This window comes from Callorhinchus milii, unplaced genomic scaffold (assembly GCF_018977255.1).
Source record: "Callorhinchus milii isolate IMCB2004 unplaced genomic scaffold, IMCB_Cmil_1.0 Scaffold1, whole genome shotgun sequence".
Taxonomy (NCBI): domain Eukaryota; kingdom Metazoa; phylum Chordata; class Chondrichthyes; order Chimaeriformes; family Callorhinchidae; genus Callorhinchus; species Callorhinchus milii.
Genome location: NW_024704742.1, coordinates 66,205,045 through 66,210,757, shown reverse-complemented (window position 1 = coordinate 66,210,757; position 5,713 = coordinate 66,205,045). Strand labels below are relative to the sequence as shown.

At 44.8% G+C, this 5,713-nt stretch overlaps 1 non-coding gene across 1 annotated transcript; it reads right to left on the bottom strand.

Annotated features, from left to right (window-relative positions):
• Positions 1 to 5,200: 5,200 nt before the first annotated feature.
• Positions 5,201 to 5,278, bottom strand: trnam-cau. Its single transcript has one exon. It is a non-coding gene; the product is annotated as a tRNA-Met (tRNA).
• Between the last annotated feature and the right edge of the window lie 435 nt (positions 5,279 to 5,713).

The following is a 5,713-nucleotide window of genomic DNA, read 5'->3' as shown; positions in this document are numbered from 1 at the left end:
TGTACAAATGCAAGCTGTTGTTGTCGTTATTGTTGTTACTCGGCACTCCGCCTAGTGGACTGACAGAGGCTTTCATGGAGCAGGTGAGGCTGAAGGGCTGGGAGCTGACCCCTTCGACCTTTCTGGGAATCCAGTCATTCTTTCGTCGCCTTGTATACGAGAAAATGTGTAATAATGCGTTTGGATTAAAAACAGATTGCTTCAAGTCATGCAAAACTAAAAGGGTGGAGATGGCTGAACAAAATGTCTGTGGAAGTCCGCTGCAATTGTACACTGGACCTCACCACCGGCTGGTGCTGAAACTCCCTGTTGGATACAAGTTATCTGTAGACAACTGTGTTATTGATTCAGCCTCTTGTGCTCAAAGCAACACAGAAACAGGAGGAGTCCTTTCAGTCTGTCCAGTCTGTTGTGCCAATTTATTAGATCATGCCGGAGCCTTTTACTTCCTCCCCATGTCACACACTCCAGGCTGTCACTCCAACGGTTACATTGTAAGAGGTGCCGTCGTTCGGGTGAGATGTTAAACCCAGGCTTAAACAACAACAACAACTTGCATCTATATAACGGCCTACACACGGGGTAACGTCCCAGAGCGCTTGACAATGGTGGAGTCTGACCCCGAGCCAGGGGGAAAAGGAGGGAGGAGGTGACCATAAGTACCATCAAAAAGGAAGGTCTTTAGGTGGGATTTGAAGGTGGGGAGTGAGGGGGCAGAGTGGAGGGATTGATGGAGAGAGTTCCAGAGTTTCAGTGCGTAGTGGCTGAAAGCACGGCCACCAATGGTGGAGCAGAGGCACCAGGTGGTGGAATTGGGGGATAAGCAAATTGAATAGGTAGGAAGGTGTCAGGGCATGAAGAGATTTGAAAACAAGTGAGAGGATCTTGAAATCGATTCATTAGGTAATTGGGAGCCAATGGAGCCTGGCAAGGACTGATGTGATGGACTGGTGGGATTGGTGTGATGGGAGTACAAAGTTTTATGCAGGTGAGTATCCGGGGGGGGGCGGAGTTTTCAATTAGCTGAATTGTGTGTATGGTGGATCTGGGGAGAGGGCATTGGAATAGTCCAGCTGGGAAGTGACGAAGACGTGGATGAGGGTTTGGGCTGTGTTGTTGTGAGGTATGGACGGAGGTGGGCAATGTGACAGAGGTGGGAAAAAGCGATCCTGGTCAACGAATGGATGTGAGGCAGAAAGGAAAGCTGAGGAGCCCGTGGCACTATTCAAAAAGACAAAGGAGTTTCTCTCGGTGTCCTAGAAACATAGAAACACAGAAACAGGAGTAAGCCATTCAGCCCCTCGAGCCTGTTCCACCATTCTATAAGATCTTTACCTCAAATCCAATTATCTACCCTTGCCCCGTATCCCTTAATACCCTGACCTAACATTTGTTTCATGGCCTTTTTGTGATGTTGCTGTGTTTGATTGGACTGCCACATTCAGCTATAAATACACATCACTCCACTTTACAGCATATCCTGTGAAGCCCTTTGAGACATCCTCCCAACATGAAAGGCGCTATACCAAGTCCAAGGATTATTGTTATTATTATATCTCTTAATAGCCTTAATTCCCAAGTGTCTCTGTATCCCTTTTAAACATCCCCCAATTGATTCTGCCTGCAGGTTTCTGGGCCAGTGTGTTTCGCATTTAATAGCTTGTGCACCTCTGACAATACAATGATTCTCCCCAATACTGCACTGGAACATTTAAAGCACTCTGTGCAGTTCTGTTCACTCTATTACAAGAAGTTTTGGGAGAGTAGATTTGTAGCAGGATAGATTTATTAGCTGTCAAAAAAGATTGTACAGGTTGGAACATTTTTCTCTGGAGATGAGATGATTGAGAGGGGATCACAACAATAATAACAACAACAAATTGCATTATATAGTGCTTTTCCCATCGGGGGACGTCCCAAGGGACTTAATAGAAGCGTTTAAGATTATGTTAGGGTATAATTGTGTTATACAATTAGTGTATAATTAATATTATACTGTAAAAATCGAAGTACTTTGAAACACCTCACCGACATGGCGCTATTTCAAATGCAAGGATTCTTCTTATTATTAGTGGACATAAATACAGTATTTCCACTTGTTGGTGAGGCCAGATATAATAGCATACCTGGAGTTTAGGAGGAACACATTTACACAGAAGGTGGTGAGGATGTGGTACTCACTGCCGGAAATGGGTCACTTGAAACTGTGAGTTAAATTCCCAAATCCAGCAGAAATTTGGTATTCTACACGCAAAAGTGAAATACAACAAAACCTTGCATTTGTACAGCACCCTTCACACAGGATAGTATCTCAGAACACTGTACAGAGGTGGTGTTGGATACTGACTAAGGGAGAAGTGAGAGGAGGAGGTGACCATAGGCACGGTTGAAGAGGAGGGTTTTCAGGTGACAGACAATCAGACAGACAGACAGACAGATAGATAGATAAAGAGACAGAATAAAGCAGATAGTTCTGGAGTTTTGGGGAATCGTGACTGAAGGCACAGCCTTCAATGGTGGTGCGGATGAGTTGGGGCTGCGCAGCAGGCCTGTGTCAGCTGAGCAGAGTAGGTGGGCAGAGGAGTGGGGTACGAGCAAGTCACAGAAGCAGGGAGTTTATGGGGTATGAAAGGATTTGTATGTGAGGGTGAGGGTCTTCAAGTCAATGGCTCGGAGAGAGTGAATTACGTAATAAAGCACTTTAAATAAAGTACACATCAAACGCCAGTTCAGATCACTAGTCTGGGTATTTTTTCCGTTGAGGCAGTGTTATGAGCCTCTCGTTCTACAAGCCTCCGTTGTGCCATCACTTCGTGTGAGACGTAAGATCAGCTCCAGCACTCCAGGCATTTGCTTATGAGTCCCAGATGTGGCAGAATATAGTGCTGCACATCTGTAGAGAGTTATCAGGTCTTCGACCCGGAAATATAGAGTACATCAACATTCCCCCAGTAACATACCTTTAAATCCCCCGTGAGCACAGAGGCAATATGTGTTGTTCTGCTCCTAACACCCAGTATTTTATTGCAACACGTGGCGAACCAGTTGAGAAGCAAGCCAGCCTGTTATGTGTGTGTCCCAGTCAGGCTGTCCTCGGAGTATTGCATGCAGTTCTGGTCACTGTGACATAAGGGAGTTACCTTGGGTGGGGGGGGGGGTCTTAGAGGCAGCATAGAGGAGAGCAACAAGGATGATCCCCAGTGTTAGAGAAGTGAGCTGTGAGCAGCGATTAGACAGGCTAGGGCTCTTAATAATAATCTTTGTATTTGATTTAGCATCTTATCACTTCGTCGAGATGTCACAAAGCACTTCACAGAATATACTGTAAAGTGGATTGACTCTATATTTTGTGGGTGAAACGTGGCAGCCAATTGTGCAAAGCAGTGTCCCACAAAAAGTCATCATTTGAGTGATCAAATTATTATTTGTTTATTTTTTTGGAAGAAATTATTATCCCCGGAAAAACGATCCGTCAATTGACTAACAACTGCATTCATACTTACTGCTAGATAAACAGAACCGTGTGGAGTAAGGAAACTTGCCTAAGTTTTCGCCCTGTCAGGGAATTGTACACTGGTCCTCTCGATTGCAAGGCGAGTGCTCTAACCACTATGCTATGGGACTCCAATTCAGCCTTGAATGGAGGCGTTTCATAGAGGCATAAAATAATAACAATCCTTGGGTTTGAAACAGTCTCTTTAATGTTGGGAAAACGTTTCACAGATATCATTTGGAAAACCCCACCTCCCTTCTCCATAATGGGTTGTATTTCAATTCAAAAAGCTAGGGTCGATTTTTTGGGGAGCAGTTGGAGAAACCCATCACCATGATTAAGAGTATCCAAACCAAGCTGCAAATTCTGTCCTACATATGGAAATTCCTGTGTAATGGAGTGGAATGCGTACTTTCCCACTGGAGGGACATATCCTGTTTACCTAATTGCGGAAAGTATTAGGCGCAGGTTGGCAAGAGCCAAGGCTTGGTGACCCCAGAGTGTATGTTGGGGTAACTGCTGGAGTCTAACCAGCTAACATAGAATCCAACTCAGTCAGGTCTGAGAAGATCTAGAGCTATGAAAAACAGTCACTGTACAGTAATTCCTAGTTATGTCCTGAGGCAGGACTCTAGTGTATAAGGGGCTCAATATAAATAGACGTAAATTCATGCAGAAACTTAAACACATGTTAATTCTTATTTTGTAAACATCCCCTAATTGATCTTGTGAAATTGAAACTCTCACTGTCAAACTGAACACCAGGCTCTGCAACTCCATCAACACCACTGATATCACTGTCTGACAAGCTTTCCCGCTGCTTGTCCAGGTAGGACCACCCTACCCGTTAGGGCTTTGGCTTGCAGGGTTAACAGGAGCTGAGTGGGATGACCTTTTGCCTGCAGTGACTGGTCTGCCCTTCCAAATCCTGCTGGTGCTGCTTTCAGCAGTGCCCTGGAATACTGCGGACCCACCTGGCTCAGGAATCGAAATACAGGCGGTATTCCATCTCCAGTTGATGTTTCTAGAGGTAATAAATTACAACAATGAGAATGAGCTGGCACTGCAGGCAGGCTAGCATACTCTTGTCAGCAACTTCACCTTCTCTGAACAAGCAGACAATTTAACATCTCAAAAATATAGTCAATTCTCTTTACAGTATATTCTGTGAAGTGCTTTGGGACGTCTAGAAGACGTGAAAAGCGCGATATCAAATGCAAGGATTATTATTATTATTATTTTTATTATTATTCTAAGGACAGTGCCTCCAACAAAGCAGTCCCCCCTCCAGCACTGCACTGGAGCATCAGCCTAGACTGTGAACTTCTCAGCCTGAGAGCGAGAGTGCTACTAAATGAGCTGCACTGACACCTAAAACACTTAGAGATATAAACCTTTACAGCATAGATTCAGTTCTTTGTGCTCTGGGTGTTATCTCCGATCATGTTTATTTAATCCCTCCACTAAGTAAATGTTTTTCAGTGTGACTGCCATTCACAGAAGATACTGTAAAGTGAATTGACCGTATATTTTGCGGGTGAAACGCGGCAGCCAATTGCTGTCCTACAAACAGTCGTAGATTGAGTGACCAAATTATTATTGTGTTATTTTAGGGATTATTATCCCAGAAAAGCAATCCGCCAACTGACTAACAACCGGGTTCCGGTAAACAGAGTCGAGTGGAGTAAGGAAACTTGCCCAACATTTCGCCCTGCCGGGAATCAAACCCAGGTCTCTCGCTTATGAGGTGAGTGCTCTAACCACTGAGCTACATGACTCCAGGGCATTGATGATGACATGACCAACCCAGTTTGGCTCATTAACAGGGCTTGGAGGTGCAAGCCGCTCACTGGGGACAAGGATTCTTCCCGCTCGGCTCCTGTTATCAGTGTAAATCAAAGCCCTAACAGGTAGGGTGGTCACAGTCTGCAAATTGGCTGTTTTTTTGGCGGGTCAGCCGGGTGTTTGATACACGTGGAAATCCATCAATGTATCCAAACCAAGCTGAGATTTCCATGCATCGCACCTACACGTGGAAATTACAGAGGTAGATTCCTTCCACATATGTACAATTATAATTGAAGCAGGAAGTTGTGACCCTTTAAATCTGCTTTGCCACCCCTCTCTTCCTCCTCCCCCTACCCACCATTTGACTAGTGCACCTGCCATCTGGACCTAATTATCAGTGTGTGCGAGCCAGTTAAAGTCATCATTAAGGGA